Genomic DNA, 20,070 nt, shown 5'->3' with positions numbered 1-20,070 from the left:
TATAGAGGCTCTCTCATTTATTTGATATTACAGTGCATGCAGAAGACTTATTCAAGACATATTATACCTTTATTAATGGGTTACAACTCTCTTTTTCATGCTCTCTCACTTACTTTATATAACAATGCATGCAGAATAATTTCTAACCTGCCTGGTGGTACAACCTTAGCAGCCTATCTGCATAGGCTTGCTGATTCGCAACACGGACACCTGCAGCTGTGAGGTAAATGAAGTGATATTGAGACATATACTTATCCATAATATAGACTACAATAGCAATTCTTACATACTTCATTCCATGGCTACCTACTCTGTAGTGGGGCATTTTCCATCCCATGGGCCTCCTTGTATCCACTGGTTCAGTTGGTCCTGCTTCCGTCTCTTCAGGTCTGAGTAGTGGTGTCTGACCTGCTCACCAGTCCGAGGGTCACCTGTGGCACTGGTGAGATCATGCGCTAGACAGTTCCAGGCTTCCGCTTTGTATTCAGTGACCTGAAACTGGCCTTGCAGGAATCTGTCATCATAATTATGGACGAAAAGCCAGACCATCACTTTTGACTCCTCAATGCCCCACCGTTGCACTTGAAAGCAAGAGCCCTCTCCAACACCAGTCATGCTGCCTGCAGATGGGACCTACAACCAGTTATGGCAAGTATTCCTGCCTATGGGGCTTAAATATGCCTAATTTCCCGCACTTATTTGTGATTGGCCGGTTTTGAAAAATCTCAGCTGAAAGCACACCTGCTTAGCAATGGGTAAGCTTCCATTGATATGTATGTGTGTGTTGAAAGTGCACGCATATCAAAAGCTGTCATGGCTTAGTGGTTTAGTAATGTGATTACGGTGCACAGTATCCCAGGTTTGAGGCCTGTCATTGCTTTTTATTTTAATACTGGCCAGACCGGCTAGGAGGTGTGGCTGTGTTTAGCCGGCTTTGCTCAACTTTGCCCAACATTGCTCTACGTTGCTCTACTGTGCTCTAAGTTGCCCGACATTGAGCTAGTTAGCGCGGTGCACAGCTATGCGCAAACATGTTTTGTTTGCGCTAGTTGGCGTGATACACAGCTCCACGCAAAGCCATTGCACTAGTTAAAGCAGTGCTAAGCTATGAGCAATTATACTTAAATGTGCTTAATACTGGTAAACTTTGCTTAGCAGAGCGTCACATTGCTTAAGATACATTACTTATGCATTCATCAGTATGCATAACCATTTTGCCTTCTTATGTATATATATATATATATATATATATATATATATATATATATATATATATATATAAAATATCGTTCACTACTACATAGGCTATTTCAATGCTTTCTACTAATATTTAAAAGATAAATGTCTGGAATTATTTTTCTATACAGATTTCCTACAGAAAATAGAAAGGGGAGTGGTGGGACTTGAGCCGGGAATGCTGCCTCTTTGTGCGAAGGCTCTACCACTATGCTATTGCTATTTGGCTTAGTTTGCATATAAGTTTCTTATTATCCTCTTCGATCTCTAAACTGCTAACTGTAGGTAAGCAATGGGCAAACCCGTGCAAACACGCGCAAATATGGGCAGCTATACTGGGAATAAAAAAAAAAAAAGGAAAGTTTTACATTTTAGAACTGTACAGGGATTTAGAATGTAGGGGAGTGCAGTGTTGGGTATGTACACATTTGAGTGGACTCACTCATTTCAGTTGACATTTGCAGATTAAGTTACTTGCAGGGGCGTGGATTTTTGGACTGCTCGGCAGTCCGACATGCCCCCTACACTCCTGCATGCTCCATGTTAGCCTTAGAGTTGAGTCAGTGTGCCCTCATGAATATGCATGGTGCGCTGATGTCTTCCTCTTAGGCTGCAGTTTCCGTGTAAGACTTATTTAGACTTACACGGAGGATTAGTTAATCCCGGCCATGATCTTTCATCCATCTAAACCTACTAACCTACCAGCTAACTTTTATATCACTGCCAGTAATAATATTAGTATTTTCCCAGATTCCCAGACAAAACTATTAGGCGTCATAATTGACAACACACTAACATTTGACATACACAGTTCTAACTCGATCAAAAAGGTTCACAAGAGAGTGGGAACAATGTATAGAAACAAAAACATTATTTTCAGATGCTGCAGAAATAGCTACAGCTAAAACCCATCTTCTCACCTCACTCTAATGCTATTCTTGTCTCTAGTCCACAACCATATGACCTATACTTCTGCCTGTCCACCACAAATCTTACAGCTGATGCAATGCCATCATTTTCAGCCCCAAAACAACGCACTTATTTACCTTCTCTTTTCATGAAACTGCTATCAGGTAAATAGTTATGCCTATCAAAATCAGATACCAACAACTAAAAGCAGCTTCCTTCAGAACATTTCCACTCACAGCTGTCTTAATGTTAGAATAGTAGAAATCATGGCCAAAATTCAGAAAAGAATATTGCTGCTGGTACAGTTAGGGCAATGCCATATTGTCTGATATTGTAACAATGAAGGCCCGTGATTCACAAGAATAATGAAGCTGCAATGAGCAACAAGTCATTAATGGCTCATTATCATGTCTCTGAATCAAGCACTCCATAGTTAGGGCAACTTACTGATGGATGAATATTGAACACTTGAGCTTCAGTTGCCCAAGGTTTAACCTGTCGACAAGCGGAGTTGCTTCATAAGAAATCACATTGGGTAAGTTGTGAAGACAGTGATGAACTTTTAGTGGGAATTTCCCCCATCTTCAATTTGGCACAACAATGGAATTGGTAAATATAAGTTACGTGTGTATGGGGGGGCTTGTTCTCTATTTTGTTGAGTTCAGGGTTGCTTCACCTTGCAAAAAACACTTAAAAAAGTAATTTTTGGCAGTTTGTTTTTGTTGTTGTTGAATGCAGTTCAGGGATTCCAAGCATTACTGCTTTCACTTTCATATACTCATAGTGGAAACCTATGTTTAGATCTAACCACACTTGTGTTCCTCTACCAGTCCATGCAATACATTTGCACAGATATTTACAAATGCACAAACACACACACACACACACACACACACACACACACACACACACACACACACACACACACACACACACACACACACACACACACACACACACACACACTCTCTTCACTTATGTTGCCTCCCCTAGCATTTTCCACCAAAGTGAATGGGTGTACTCTCTTTAAGGATAACATATACTGCTTTGATTCCCCAATACCTTACTATTCAGATAGCAATGATATTTTTAGGGGAGCTATGCTCCAGGTTGGTGCATTTGCATGTAGCGTTGCCAGCAAAACCTTCTCTAGGATACAGGCCAGTGAGTTCATATCATTGTAGTATTCTTGAATCTCTCAGGGATACAGAGCATTACAGCACTCATTGATTTGCTTGACCCTGACTGCTGGATCCTGCTGTAAATGGGATCGTTCACTGCATTAAGCATTTCTGAATCCCAAGATGGTTTTCCAATAGTAGAATTTTAGTTGATTATTAGCTCAAGTAGTACTCACTTTATAGACTTTCCACTTCTTAAAACACATTTAGTTTGCTTTATTAAAAAAACAACCAGGCTTTAGACTGTAGAGTAATAACATCTATTGCTTAAGTTAAAATTAAAGGCTTTTACAAAACAACTAGTAAGACATATTTTTTAAACAAAATGACAAAGTCATTAAAAAAAACTGAAACAAACAATTCTGTCTAATTCTTTAGCAATTTAGACTGTTTGCTTTTTTACAATATGGAACAGTTCCAGTTTTTGTCTCTGCCTATATTTAATAATAACAGTTGGAATTCTGAAGACTTCACATGACTCACCATTTTTTAGCACTTCTCACTCTAAGGCTTTTGTACAAGCCTTCTCTTCGGAGCTTCCATTTCTGACTCTCCTTTGAGCTCTTCTTGGGACTCCACCTCTCTCTCTTTTCCTCGTTTTATCTGAGATACCCACAAATGCCTTTCCTGGCCATATTATAAGGATGCTTTTCCTTATACCACTTAAAGAATATGCGCTGGAGTTCCTCAACTGCAAAGCAGTGATATAGTACTTTAGCTCTCTTTATGAGGGAATTTCAGGCTGCCTCCTGACTCTGGTGCACTGGGACATTCCACCAGTATTTTAATATTTTCACTATATCACCTCACCCATGCAGTGTAATGGACTGCGGTCTTCGGCTGCATGATGTTATGGTGGAACCTACCCAGACACCTCATCTCTGATATGAGCTTGCTTTCTCAACCATCTCTGGCAGGTGTTCGGAAAAGGAAGACAACTGCTAGAGGACTATCCAGTGTGTGCAGTAGTGTATGAACGATTATGTATGTGAAACTAAAGCACAAGGAAAAATTGACTGCACTATAACCTCACCTTAGTGCATTTAGCCCTACACATTCAGTTGGATCCTGCAGCCTTCCTCTAACATAGAAGTCACCAGTTGCCACAGATGAACATGCCTGCATTAGCTAACAAATCATGAACTTTACAGTACGTGCATATAAGTGACATTAAATGCGTATTTTATTACATTTATTTGCGCAATGTATAAGTTCAATAAAGGTTAGTTTCACGTTCTAGGAAAAAGTGGGAGGCAATCCATAATTATACTAGAGATCAACAGACTAGCATAGTAAAAATTCAAAATAAAATATTTGGATTCCACCAGAGGAGACATTCCACATAATATAACAAGAATTCAAAGTTCAGTATTAAAAGACAAACTTGCTTTGCTGAACATAATCAAAGATCAGCTGATGTACAGATATGATTTTAAGTGTGTCCTCTTTAGTGACAAGACTCCTTGTTATCAATAGTTATTAAACTAGTTTAGTACTTAATTGCATTTTTATGGAGCTATACACCATTGGGCTAAATTTGATCAAGGTATACAACACTGATGTGAATGCAAATGGGATCAATTGACTAAGAAAGTACTATTACAAGTAGCAAGTGAGATTTATTGTGAGTGGATAGTTTATACAATATGCAAAAGCATGTTTTGTTGTTGTTTGTGGTGGTGGTGGGAAAAGTGATTTTGAAATGTATTTACATGATATACAAAAAATAAGTACATGCATAAATAAATACAAATTAAATACGTATATAAATATCTTTTGTAGCTATGGTAGTACATGAGATTATGAAATTAGTTGAGTTCCAGTTGTATAAATAAAGAATGAACTGGATTCATGAACATCTAATTTCCTCGCTGCTATCTTATGCACATTACACCACAATGTGCACACGATTGGGCACTTTTTTGTATTCATCAAATGTCTGTAGACATGTGTAGAGACACCAAACAAAAGTAAACAGCAGGGTATGCTAATGAAAGCATAATCAGCTGAATTACATGCTAATGAACAAGTCCAAACTGGAGGAGCCATTCAGGAAGCTATAAAGTAACCATGTAGCGATGGTATAGCCCTTTGCCCTGAACACCAAAACCTACATACAGCAACCATCATACGTAAAAAAAAAGAAAAGCAATGTTAGGGGCTACTACTGCTCCTTTTCATGTGTATGTACAACATACTCAAATCTATGCTGCTGATGATGATGATAATAGAGTTTGTCCAAGGAGAAGAAGGGTGTTCATAACCCAATTCACATATCCTCAACTGCAAGACATTGAGATAGTAAAGCAACGCAAGGTTGATAGGGAAACACTACAGGAATTCTGCAACCTCTCCCACCCCCAACTCTGACCCAGGGGAAATCAAGGAAAACATATACCAGTAGAAACTAATGTATGTATACCATTAAGGATATTAGCTACTGGTACATTCCTAAGACCCACAGGGGATATACTGAGAGTGTCACAGGCTTCAGTCTCTAGAATATTTTAACAATGTCTCAATGCTATGATAGAACATGCAAGGAAGGACATCTATTTTTCAAGTATCTGAGAGGAAAAAGTAAAAACAATGCAGGAATTATATGCTGTAGCACATTTCTATGAAATCTTTAGGGTAATAAACTACATTTACAAAAAAATAAAAACACCACCTGGTAAACAGGGAAGGGCATATGTCAACAGGAAGGGAATTATTCCACTCAGTCACCTCCATGGTTATCTGTAATGCCCAAGGTTTCCTCCTCAATGTCTGTGCAGGCAACCCAGGCAGTTATCATGACTCACACTTATGGCACACCTCACAGCTTTACACAAAGTTTTCTAGGACAGATGTTACACAAGACCATCTACTAGGTGATGCAGGTTATACATTGAAACTGTGGCGCATGACATCCATCAGAAATGTACACCCACCCATAAAAGAAGGATACAATGATACCCATTCTCAAACTAGAAACATCATAGAGCATCTTTTTGGCATGCTGAAGTCAAGGTTCCTCTGTCCAGACACATCAGGGGGTAACCTGAAGTATGACCCAGGCACCTGTGCAGAAATTCTCACAGTTTTTGCCATATTGCACAGTATCATCTTGAGTAAACAGCTGTAACAGGGACAGGACCACACATTTCTGGACCACAAGTACCTCCAGGACACACAGACAAGGATTCTGAGGCAGATCCACCAGCTGCAGAGGTAGCTGGCAGATGTAGGTGTGCAGAATATGCTCTTGCCATGGCTAACAGACAAAGGATAGCACACACACATTCACCAGGTAAGACTCAAAGGTTAGAGCACACACTCAGCAATTAAGAGGCAAATGATAGCACACACACTCACCAGTGAAGGAATACACATAACGACCTAAGCACATACAAATATTAAAAATGATGCCATCCAATATACACAAACTGTACTTACCCAAGTAATGTCTGTGTATGGACGACATCAGGCAGAGATAGACCCAAAGAACATGACTCATAACTCCAGTAATGTCAAGGTGGATAAAAGTTTTTTAGTGTGTTGTCTCCAGATGACATTCAACTGCTTCATATTGTTTCATACATTCTGTCGATCCTGGTCTCAGATGCTTTCTGTGAGAGACTTTTCAGCATAATGAGTGAAGTTTGGTCTGACAGTAGAAACAGACTAAACACAGACTTGGTGAAAGCATAATTAATAGTGAGGATAAATTTCAGCATGTCATGCAATAATTTCCATGAGTTTATTCACAGTGATTGTCAGCTACTGAAAAATGCTTCTTCTCAGCAAATGTACAAATTCAACAAACAGTGAATAATGATTATGCATTTGCATAAACACTGGACATTGAATTTGAATCATTTACTGGCGATTGATGTTACTTAACACAATTTGGGTTAATCATTTGAATTAACTAGTCAAAAACTGTTGTAAGCCTCTAACCTGTATAATGTAAAAATGAAGTAATATATTTTTGTTATATTCATGCACAGTTGCCATTTTGTGTTATAATATTTGACTATTCTTGTGTCCATAGCACTAAGTCAAACTGCCCAAAGCTGTCAAAATCGTCTGATGTCCTAGTCATTCAGTATTTCGATACCCTCTACTTTAATGAGCATAAACAACCTGTGGGGTTCAGTATGACAACCTGACTGGCCATCGTGATGAATTGAGGATGATGGCTGTCAAGCATCCAGGAATGGTAAATTCCACAGTTGACAACTCAAGTTCAGTCAGAAACAGAAAATAGTAGTTTTGTTCTTCATGTATTTCATGCTAACACATATGTGTTAGTCATTTAGACATGTTACAGACTTGAGTAACAATATGTTTCTTGACTAGAAGCAGCTGTTTTCACCTTTATGTGCTGTGCAAACTTGTTAATGCTTTGTATAAGAGGTGTATAAATCTCACTGAATGAGTTACGCAATAGCAGAAGCAATCTGTCCTATTTTATGAAAGTTATGCGTGTATTATTTTTAAGATTATTGTCATTGTCTTGTATTTAATCAACAAATTAAACCTGACACAATGTTTTTTCATGTCACACAACTGCCAGGTTCTGATTAACTTTTAGCATTAACATAATACACAGAAATACATCATTAGTTAAATATATGTTCCTTTACTTTCTAATGAAATGGTTTGCTAGAAGTATTTTCTGTTAATGAATTATTCTAGTTATTTCAGAATTGTGTTGTACTAGCTTGTGAAATTTCTCTGTTGTCAGATTTGTTTTGCTCGCTGGCGAACTGTCAGCGCTGCAACATTTCCTGTCTGATGCAAGGTCTGTCATTTTCTAAATTTATTTGATGTTCCATAGCCCCCTGGGGCTGGTTACATAAGACTGTTCTGCTGAATCCTGGCAATGTGATTTTTACTTAAACATTTTTTGATGGATGTGGGATGAGGCAGTATGCACTTCACAGAGAGCACATGAATGGTACTGAGGACAGTAATTATGCACATAATAGTTTGACAAAGGCAATATCACTACTTTTCAGAGACAAACACTTACACAGCTATGATTAAGATATTTAAATTCCTTTTATTTAATTCTTTCACTCATCAACTGCATATACTAATCCAGTGACAGATGTTACTGTGCACTTTACATTTATGCTTTCTATATTTTTAATGATCTGTGAATGAGTTACTGAAGACAGACATGTAGCTGCAACCTTAAATTAAAAGCAAATTACGTCTAAAGGAAACATATTGTCATTGTCAACAAGGAGACTCTGCACATTTTGTCCTCTTAATTATGCCTTAAAAATTGAAAAAAAAGCATTTATTGTAAGCCTAGTATGGAATTTAGGTGAACATGTTTGCATATTTACATGCATACAAACAAAACATTTATGGACATAAACACACACACACACACACACACACACACACACATGATTTTAGCATACACATTAAAAAAGTCATATCCTGCTACAGGCTGACATGCAGTTATACCTTTGAACAGAACATGGTCAAGTTTTTAACTACAAAAAAAAATCACACCGGAATAGCAATGGCAGAATATTATTTACTAACAAAAAAGCAATTAATAAAAATATAATACACCCATTTTTCCCTTCACACTAATACCATCTGAGTTCAACTATAATATAGAGCACTATGATCAGGTCTTCAGTCATGACCATTTTATTATGTGTTTGTTGCATAGATGTCAAGATCAAAGCTAGAGAGGTGAATTTAGGCATCAGTGTCGGGAGCACATAATAAAAGACTATTATCAGTGACCTAATCAGAATTCTTTGTAATGCATGGAGCTTTATCTGCTCCATGTATTACCAATTAAGTGAAAAAAGTATAGGAATGCAAAGTGTTTTACTGGCTTTGAAAGACGGTAATGCACTTAGCACTGCCAAACAAGCACCAACACACTTTCTGCTTAAGAATTCTGGACAAATCCAAAAATAATGCAGGGACAAAGAATCATAAGCATTAAGAGTTTTGAAATATTGTTCTTATTTACTTAAGGTGCTAATAAAACAGGTTTTGCATCAGTATACATTTTCGAAACTATAAGATGTATAAAACTCTAATGCATGGCATTGCTGATTGACAGCAATCCTCAGTGATTTACCAGAAAATCAAAACATGTATGAGAGATAGAATAAAAATATTAGAGAAGCTCAGGGACAGTTTAAAGGCATGGGCAGCAGGAAGAAACAAATCTGTTTTACCTTCCATAAGTTCATAGGTAGGTACTAGGCTATTGGCCCTAGGTCCTATATAAGCCTAGCCAAACAGTACCCTGGTTTTTGCCACCCAAGAAAATTATTTTCCTGTGCCCCTGTTAAGCCGAGCCACAGAAGTGATCACCGGGGTGAATTTCCTATCTCCCATCCAATCATCAAGATTTTTCTTGAAGAGTGCTAATGAGCAGCTTTGTTTGATATAGATAGGTAGTTTATTCCAGACTATGGGAAGTCTCTGGGACAGGAATCTATCCCTCCAGCATGTTCTGTTTATTGTGGTGACAAGGTTTAGGTCCCCAGAGCGTGTAGCTCAGTGGGATTGGGATATCTTTAAGTGGAGCATATCCAACAGCTCTGGGTTTGACATAGCTTTGTATGTTAGACAGAGATCACCTTTGAGTAGGCGATATGCGACAGAGTAAAGCTGGAGGTTTTCTGAAATGGTCTGCATAGGGCATCTGTTTGAGGGTGATAATCCTCTTTGTGAGGTATTTCTGTGTCCTTTCCAGTTGTTGCAGATGTCTTGTGAGGTACATACCAAAAGGGGCATTGTACTCTATAATGGGTCTAATGAGTGATGAGTAGAGGGGAACAATGACCTCTTTTTTCCTGGATGAAAAACCTTTTGTGAAGAGGTGTGCCTCGTAGAAGAATTTCCTGATTACTGTGGCAATATGATTATCAAAGGAGCGACTACTGTCCATTTGTGTTCCAAGGTCTCTTATCACACTTTCGGTGTTAAGTAGACTACCACCTATGTGGTAGTTCATGGCTACAGAGGTTTTACCAAAAGGGATGACAATGGACTTTTTGGCATTGAGCTTGAGGCCATGGCTTTGAGACCAGGCATCTGTCTCAGTGAGGCCCTTTCGTAGGATGTCCACATCGTTAGGAGTTTTGATTATGGCTCCTTGTCTGCAGTCATCTGTGAACTTTGTTAGCTAAGACCTTCTGTGTTAGCCAGTACTTCAGAGAAGTAGATACCAAACAGGAGAGGACCTAGGACTGAACCCTATGGTACTCCACTTGTCATTGGTTTGAAGTTGGATTAAAGTCTGTTACTTTCACAGTGTGGGTTCTGTCAGTGAGCCATTTGGTAACCCATCTGTGACATAGGGATTTATACCTAGGTTAGTGAGTTTATCTATAATTCCAGAGTGGGAGGTGGTGTTGAAAGCCTTGGCAAGATCTAGACAGGCTGTGTGAACCACCTTACCCTCATCTACGGCTTTGGTGACTGCTTCAAAGAAGTCTATCAGGTTTAGGAGACATGATCTGCCTTTTACAAACCTGAACTGGGTAGGGTCCAGAGTTTGGAAATTATCAATGTCATTGTTTATAAGTTCCATGATGATATGTTCTATAGCCTTGCAGACCAGGCTCGTCAGGCTAATGGGGTGGTAGTTCCCGGGGTCCGTGGTGGCTCCCCCTTTGTGGAGTGGGATAACCATTGCTGTGCGCCATTCAGTGGGCACAAAGCCTGAGGTGAGGCTATGATTGAACATGGTACTTAGGTGGGGTGCCAGTTTGTTCTGTAGTTCATGTAGAATGCAGCCTGGGATGTTGTTAGGTCCCATGGATGCTGTGTTCTTGGCTTTGGACAGTGTGTTTTTTACCTGTGCAGCCATGATTACAGGAACTTTGCATTCTTCCAGTATAGAGATGGGCTCTTTATGGGGCGAGAGAGGGGTAAAGTTACCACTGTAACTATCTGCCAGAATGTTGGCAATATCAGTTGGTTCTGTATATTTAGTGCCATTGTGCTGTAACTCAGAGCAGATCAGAGTGTTGCCATTGAGAGTCTTGACATAGCTATAGAATGCTTTGTGGTTGTCTTTAGAATCAGTGGCAATTTTGTTTTCGCAACTAGATTTGCAAAATTGTATGAGGGATCTCATCTTCTTACTGAGGCTGACCATGGAGTTCCTCCAGTCATGGAATTGTACTCTTTTTTGCAACAGTTTCTTTCTTCTGTTGTAGAGTTTGTTTATAGCAGGGGACCACCAGATTGGCTTCCTTTTTTGGAGGAGAGCATCTTGGTTCTGTTAGGGATTGCACGATCCATGCACTCGTGTAAGTGCTTATAAAGTGCATTTGTGTAGGATTCAGCAGTGGTACCTCTATTGTCCGTCAGCATGGATGTCTTTGTCGGCTCTCATTTTCTAGTGCAGGGCACAATTATAACAGCACTTTAGGGGGTGCCAAGCAATGATACAACTGAGTCTTTCTCCCTCTCTAAGGAAAGCGTTAACTATTTTTTCTTTTTTAATATCAGAGCGTAATCTCAGCTTTCCATGCACTACAATTTGCCTAAATAGCAGTCACCTGATGCAGCCAGATGAATTGAAAAATGGCTATTTGCTGTATCATTTAGCTAGCAAACTGCCACTAATAGAAGTACCACATCTATCTCTCTGAAACTGCAGAATGACATGTAATAATTTTTATTTATTTTATTTATTTTACATTTGTTGACTGGGCTAGTCTAGCTGGATATATGTCCATTTTCAGTAGAGGCCCAGGGAGAAAAGCTCCACAGCAGATAGATACAGCTTAATATACATGTGTAAATATAGACATAAAGGGTTATTAAAAATACATTTAGTTATACATGGTATAAAAAGTCATACGAGTCTAGCTTATTTACATTACATAGCAAAAAAGAGAGCCATGAGAGAATGACTTACAAATTAGGTATATAGAACAGTAGGAAGAAGACAAAAGGACATTTCTGACAACAGTGTTTAAATGTAGAAAAAAAAGGTTAGTTATGATATAAGTAGATTCAGCCAGCGTTAGTACATGGACACAGCCATTGCCAGTTAAGGAACATTTTTAGATGCTTTTTGAAAAGAGAGGTAGATGAAAGGGGTGTGAGATTACTAGGAAGTTTATTCCAATGGATTCCAATAGTGTTAGTAAATAGAGAATCACCTGATTTGTTATTGGATTTTAGGGTAGCGGCTAGTAATTTATTGGCTGAGCGAAGGGTGCTTAAATTTTTATAGGGGTTGATTAAGTTACAGAGTATGGGAGTGTTTGTAGGGTGATGCAAGATTTTATGGGTGATGGTTAGTTGTTGGAACAGAAGCTGTTTTTTTAGTTCCAACCATCCTAGTTTATATAGATTTTGACAGTGGTAAGTACGGAATGTGGACCCAGTGGCAAACCTGGCAATGTTATTGTAAGCGGTGGCCAGCTTGTTTTGATTATTTTTAGATAGATTTGTAAAAATTGGGGAGGCATAGAGAAGTGTGGAGAGTAGGTGAGTTTGGGCCATAGTAGTCCTGGCTACAGGTGTAAGGAATGGTTTTAGCCTATAGAGAGATCCTAGTTTTCTATTCACTGATTTGATGGTTGAATTTATGTGCGAGTCAAAGTTGAGGTTATGGTCAATAGTTATGCCTAAGAGTTTGGTAGTTGGGTCTGGTACAATTACAGTGCCATTTTGTGATGTAAGTGTGAAGTCAATAGGAGGACACTTCTGGGTAGGGGTAAACAGTAGAAGTTTTGTTTTTTAGGGTTAAGGAGAAGACAGCGTTTAGAGAACCAGTTTTCCACTAAGGTAAATACTTTTTGGGTGTTGGACTTCTTCTTCAGTTCAGCAGAAGTTGCTGCAGCACAGATTAGGGTTGAGTCGTCTGCGTATTGAATACAGGTGGTTTGTGGTATAAATGTTTGCAGGTTATTGATAAAAATAGAAAATAGGAGGGGCCCCAGAATAGAGCCTTGTGAGACTCCCTGTGAGATAGGACGTAAAGTAGATAGATTGTTGTCCCAGACGACTGCCTGTTGTCTGTTTTTAAGATAGGATTCAAACCATTTGGCTGTTTGAATATCAATTGAAAGTATGGTAAGTGTATCTATCATTAAGTGATGATTCACCATATCAAAGGCTTTGGAGAGGTCTAGAAAGAGGGCAGAGGTGAGTAAGTTGCTGTTACGATTTTTATTAATCGAGTCAGAGAAAGGTAAAAGTGCAGTAGTAGTACTGTGAAAAGGCCTAAAACCATGCTGGCAGTTGGCTAAAAGATTGTTTTGGAGGAGGTGATCGAGAAGTTGCTGGTGAATGCATCTCTCCATGATTTTAGCTAAAAGAAAAAGTAGAGCGATGGGGCTGTAGTTAGAAACTTCAGTTGAGTTGCCTCCTTTATGTAGAGGTATAATATAAGAGACCTTCCAAAGAAATGGTACAGTACATTCTGTGATGGTCCTATTAATTAAGATAGAGATAGGGTAAGCAAGTACTCCAGCAGCCATTTGCAGAAATTTAGCTGGAAGGAGGTCAGCTGAGCGGGTACATGGTTTTAGTTTTTGAAGCTGGGCATGGATGAGAGAGGTGGGAACAGGCTGTAATTGGAGAGGAGGAGGTAAAGTGTTTTGTGAGTGTGTGTTGGGGATGCTGGCTGGTGATAAGGTACTAGCTAATGTTTGGACAGAGTCCACAAAGAAGTTATTAAAGGAATTTGCAATTTGGCTGGGAGAATTTTGGGTTAAGTTAGCTGGGGTTGGAGTGACCAGGGTGGAGTAGGGAATTTATAACTGACCAAAATTTTTGAGGGTTTTTGTTTTGTGTTTGTTGGAGCTTATGGTAGTGGTTCTTTTTGTCTTGGACTATTGATTTTTTGTAGAAGTTCTTAACTGTCTAAAGATTTCATGATCAGTTGGGTTTTTAGTATTTCTCCATTTTGACCAAATTCGATTTCTTTGAAGGATTTTTTGTCTTGTCTCCTTAGTGAGCCAAGGTGTAGGTTTGTTCTTAGTTCTGACTGTTCGAGAGGTGGCATGCTGTTCTAGGATTTGTATAAATTTATTATTAAAGTACGAGACAGCTTTGTCAAGTGGTAGGTATTTAAGGGGTGTCCAATTGCAAGCTTTGAGTTCAGCTTGAAAGCTAGCTTGGTTGAGGTTTTTTTTGTTACAGACAGTTCTATAGATTGGTTGTTTGGAAATGAGGGTTTTTTGTCTGATAATGAAGATGAGAGTGGTCAATGATATCATCAGGAAGTATACCTGATTTATAGGAAAGGGGGTTACTGTTAACTAGAATCCAGTCTAAGATGGTTTGCTTGTTGCTAGGTTTATGGGTTCTGGTAGGGGAGGTAATAGTTTGACTGAAACCATATAGGTTTATATGAGTATTAGACTGGGAAGAGTTACAACAGTTCCAATCAATGTTAACGTCACCAAGGATTATGGTTTCTTGTGGAAAGGATGTTGTGAGCCAATTAAGGACAGTTTCAAGTGTGTTAATGTTGTTGCCTGGAGAGATATAGGAACAGATTATATGTAATGCTTTATTAGCATTTATCTGTAGTTTAGAGATTAGGATTTCTATGCTACTGGTTGTGGGCAGTTGGGTATTTAGTGGTGTAACCTGTAAATGAGATTTATATAGTATTGCTACACTACCACCCTTTTTATTAAGGCGATCTGATCTCAGGATGTTATAACCTGGAGGGATTATATCATTATCCTTAGTATTAATAAGGTGTAATTGTTTTATTCTCTAGGGGTGAGCATGTCTTAATACTGGTCTATTTTAGAAACACAGCCCAGCTGACTAAGTCTTGTATCAGACAATATACTCTACTCCTTTTGCAATCCAGTATAACCATCAACCATTCTGAACTATAAAACAATCCTCAACACTTCACTAAGTTTTGTATTTGGTCTTCTCAGCTTCTAAGAAATTTCCTTGTATTTCTCTTTTACACATTACCAACATTAATGGCAGTACTATTCCCAATATTTCTGAAAAACATACCCAGGTCTTATCCTTGACCATACTCTCATATTCACACCACATACTGACTTCAGACCAAACAAGTTAATAACACAAGTTAAATTGTTCTATAAAATCTCACCACTTCTTTCTCCAAAAGCCTGCTTAAATATCTTCAAAAATGTACTTATACTCAACCATGAATACACATTCCCTTTCTAAATCTATTTTTCATCTTACAATACCAGCAAGATACAAACAGCTGAAAACAACCTCTGCAAATTAATCCTCCTAGCAGACCTGTTTCTCTACTACTTTACTGTTCTTAAGATTGCTAAATATTTCTTAGTGTCAGACAGGGCTTCCTTTCTCTTAAGCACAATAATTTTCAAAATCCTGAAACAAGACTACTACCTACCTAGAATACCACATACCAACTAAGTTACTTAAGGGTTGCCACCCCTCCAGTATTTTCCAGACTATCCAGAAATCAAACTGATTCTCCAGTAGCCTGGAAAAACTGTACAAACTCCGGTATTGTGTTTCAAAAAGGAAACAGACTATCGGAGTTTGTAAATCGGCTGATTTAAAATGCTTTTTTTTACAGAAAAGCATAGTAAATCAGCCGAAAGGAGGCAACAGGAACAGAAAAAGGGGGTGTTCCTCGCCGAGTGATGTCATTGTGACATCACAAATGGACGGAATGTGGGTGGGGAGGGGGTGGGATGGGCAGTGTTACTGATGACGCGAGAGGTGTGGCTTTACTCCAGTTTTAGCCACGATGAGTAGCTCACACAATAATTTTTCTCCCATAGAAGACCAAGATAAGAAACCTTACTAGGTGAATGAGCTTTCTCCAGGTTGGAACCAGTTACTTGGAACCACTTGCTCATAGAAAAAAAAATCAGGAATCCAGCAAAAATTAAAAAAATCTGCTAATTGAATTCTCCTGCATGTGCTTCTGGGATAATAGTTAATGAACAGTCTATCAGAACCATAACAGATTTAATCTTATAATCCTCTGTCATGTGGACTTCTTATCCAGTGTTCTGCTTATTATCTGTAAATTGATGAAATTAAACCAATGTACTATTATAAATATTAACTAATCTCATTTCAATTGAATTTTTCCTGCTATTATAAATAGTTGATATGTGACAACAATGTACCATTGAAATGTTTTCTGTTTTTTTTTTTTTTTTATGGTATGCACATAAATTCATAAAACTCATAATCCTGCTAGGCACAGATGTAAATTCCAATTAAACTTATGTTGTGCTTTGTTAATTCAGCATCCAGTTTGGTACTGTTTAATTTTGTTGCTCTTATATGCCATTGTATGTACAAGACATCTAACTCTAATGTGTTGTAAATTATAAGTGCATTGATAGTCTGATATAAATACCGTGCACACAAGCATGTAGTATGCATGTATTGCCTCCTATTCGTCTATGTTCTTATGGGCCCAGGTCGTAACTGAAAAGAATCAGCTGACCAATTCACCCACCGAGTCATTACATAGTAATTAAGTAAGTAAGTAGGGCTATTTGTTGCGGTCCCCTTCAATAAACGGGTTTATATTAGAACATCAAAGTCTAAAAACTTTGAATGTTTTAATATCAAACCCACTCAATCGAAACACCAGAAAATCGAACAGTCAGAATAGAGAATTTTTTTCCCAGGGAAAATATTTGCTGTTCTGACAAACATACACACAACTCAAGCACACCAAAATAAATAATCTACGCAAATACACTTCACAAAACCCTACACTATACCAGACATACACCACTAGCTATCCACTTACGTTAACCCAACCCTAACCCTAAGGTCCCCAACTATCACACACTCACCTTACCCACTCCGTAATCCTAACTCACCTACCCCACCCTAACCATCACGTCCACACAATCGCACATTTACCTGACTCGCGCCCTAACCCTAACTCAAACTCACCTAATCCATGCCCAATCGCACACTCACCTTCATTCGCACACTTACCTTAACCCGGTCCGTAACCTTTGCTCCACAGTTGAGGAAATAGCGAATCTGCAGAAACGGCCCACTGAATACTTTCCCTAGGAAAGTATTCAGTGTTCTGCAGCTTCGCTGTTTCAAGCGTTCGCTTTGCTAGGTTCGATATTGTAACATTCAAAGTTTTTAGACTTCGATGTTATATTATAGACCACAATAAATGCACCACATCAAATGACATTTGATGAGCTTTATTAAACTTCCACAAACACATCTTTATTGAATGACATTTTAGTATATTAATCACAGCATGAACATCCATGTAATCATTTACTAGGGTAGAGCATCCCCACTCACCCTATCCATCTAAGCAGCATCATCACCACCACTGATTGCTTACTCTTACTTATCAAAGCAGCATCCCACCACCTACATTCATTTCTCAACTCATTGTGTCTAATAACCAACATCAGAGGAGGGACAGAAGAGGAACATGCCTGCCCCTTTTCTCCGCTTAAGTACCCAACCAACAAAGCAATCACACAATCAACATTGTTCCTCAAAGAGGGAGGGAGGGCAAGTAGCAAGTTTACACCAAAATCTGATCTCTTACCCAGTCTGATCTCTTACCCAGCTACACTCACATAAAATCACTTAACCCCCTCCTGTCACATATCTCACTTTCTCCCTAACATTCCTCCTTTCTAATTTAACCCTTCTTTCCCAACCACACTTGCTAAATTCCTTCCTCTACCGTCCCAGATCTAATAACCCCCTTATTCTCCCCTTTCCCAAACCCTAACCCCCTTTTATCATTACTACATGCCCCTCAACACTGAAGGTGTCCTTGAACAAATTGTTTTGTTGCAGACCTCATTTTTCTTTTCATTGTTTTCTTTACAGATTCCAAGACCAAATAAAATGAATGCCAAATATTTTTCATAAACTAAAAAAGTAACAATCATGTAATAAAATATGTTTTCATCTGTAGGGGTTGCAGCTCAGCAGTCTGATACCAGAAGCATGTCTGAGTTCAATTAACTTACATGTGTATTAAAAAAACAGCTTGTACAACTTACTGTACATCTTTCCCAAACTATCCTGATTTCAAACCTTATTTTATGTGTACATTTACTTAGTAATTTATTAACAAACTTAGTCAGCTGAGCCCTGTCAGCCACAATCTGAGCTGCCTATGGAGCACCATATAAATACATTGCTCCTGAATGTGTGGGGTTATCTGACCATGTTTAATTTCATGCCATCCAAAACACCAACATAGTGCACCAGTACTGTGTAGGTAGAGACATCATGCAGCAAACTGTGGATATATGTTGGTTTTGCTACCACCCAGGTGAGGTCTTGTTATACCTATCCCAGTGGATACAAAGGTGTGTGTTGCTTTGCGTATATTAGCTATTGGAGCCTTTTATTGACCTACTGTGGACACAGTGGAGGTATCTCAGGTGTTTATCTTGAAAATATTCCATTGGTTCTCAATGCCATGCTTCTGCATATGGGGGTCATATATGGTTCCCACATACCCCAGAGGAGAGAGCAAACACCATTTAGGAGTTCTATAGCCTATTTGTCTGAGGTTCATGGGGCCATAGACTGTAACCATATTGAAATAAAAGTCTTATATGGTGAACTGGTAAGGCAGTCCATGAACTGCTAAGGGTATCACCCCATTAACTGCCAGATAATCTGCAATGCATATGGCATCATCTACATTGTATGTACATGCCACACATGACTCTCGCATATGGCACACATGTGACCTGTACCAAACTTTTTATTTTATTTTTTCAAGGATGTAATGGTTTGCATTTTAATACTTATTTGATTGGTTGATGTGATCATGGGATGAATTGTTTTCTTGTTTAATGCTGCTGTGACTGATGAGACTGAGGTTCTGAGGAAGTTCTATTTTTGGAATGAAAGTGCTCAACCTAATTCTGTTTTTCAGAGATTCTCAATAAACTGTGGTTGCTACACAGGACTAACTTTTGTTCTCTTATACTTTGTGAGGGGTGCCTTCCCACAGGAACATCTTAATGGAAAGACCAGATATGCTGTGGAACCCTGGCTCATGACATCTATCAGAAATCCACACAATCACATAGAACAGGAGTGTGACCATGTACTATTGCAAACCAGAAACATTACAGAGCATGTGTTTGGGCTACTGAAGGTATATTTTTGCTGCATAGATTTATCCGGTGCTGGTTGTTGGATGATCCTACCATGTGTGCAAAAATATTGACTGTGCATACTGTATTAAACAATATTATATTTATGAAACAGTTGCAGCAGGGTGGACACTTGGAGAGCCAGAAGTTCCCAGCACAACAGGCAGCAGAAGCTGAGGCAGGTGAGTAATCAGAGGAGGAGGAATTAAGGGCAGAGGATAATTAATCCAGATGGAGGTAGGTACAATATGCCATGGAAATGATAATGATGCAGAGTATTGCACATAACTAAACACATAACTATACAAGAACTAAGCAGGTACATATACTAAAAATGATGCATTCAAAAAGACCAGGCTGTGCTTACCCATGTATTGCAGACCATACAATGCATCAGACATAGGAAAATTAAGTAAACATGTATAAAGGGCACTGCACAGTTATCATCACTTTAACAGGTGGAGAAGGAAGTGCAAGTGGAAACATATATTTTTTACAGGGAAGTCTGTTGGTAAGAGTAGTAAGGTGTATCAAAGTAAAAAGTGACTTTAAAGGAAGTGTCTGAACCATTGGGGGGTTAATGTAGACAAGGGCCAGGGTCAATAGATGTGTTTTATGTGCTATGGGTTTTGACA

The sequence above is a fragment of the Protopterus annectens genome, chromosome 2.part0 (assembly GCF_019279795.1).
Source record: "Protopterus annectens isolate FY-2018-M chromosome 2.part0, PAN1.0, whole genome shotgun sequence".
Classification (NCBI taxonomy): Eukaryota; Metazoa; Chordata; order Ceratodontiformes; family Protopteridae; genus Protopterus; species Protopterus annectens.
The sequence above is the reverse complement of the archived record's forward strand: the minus strand, read 5'-3'. Positions refer to the sequence as shown.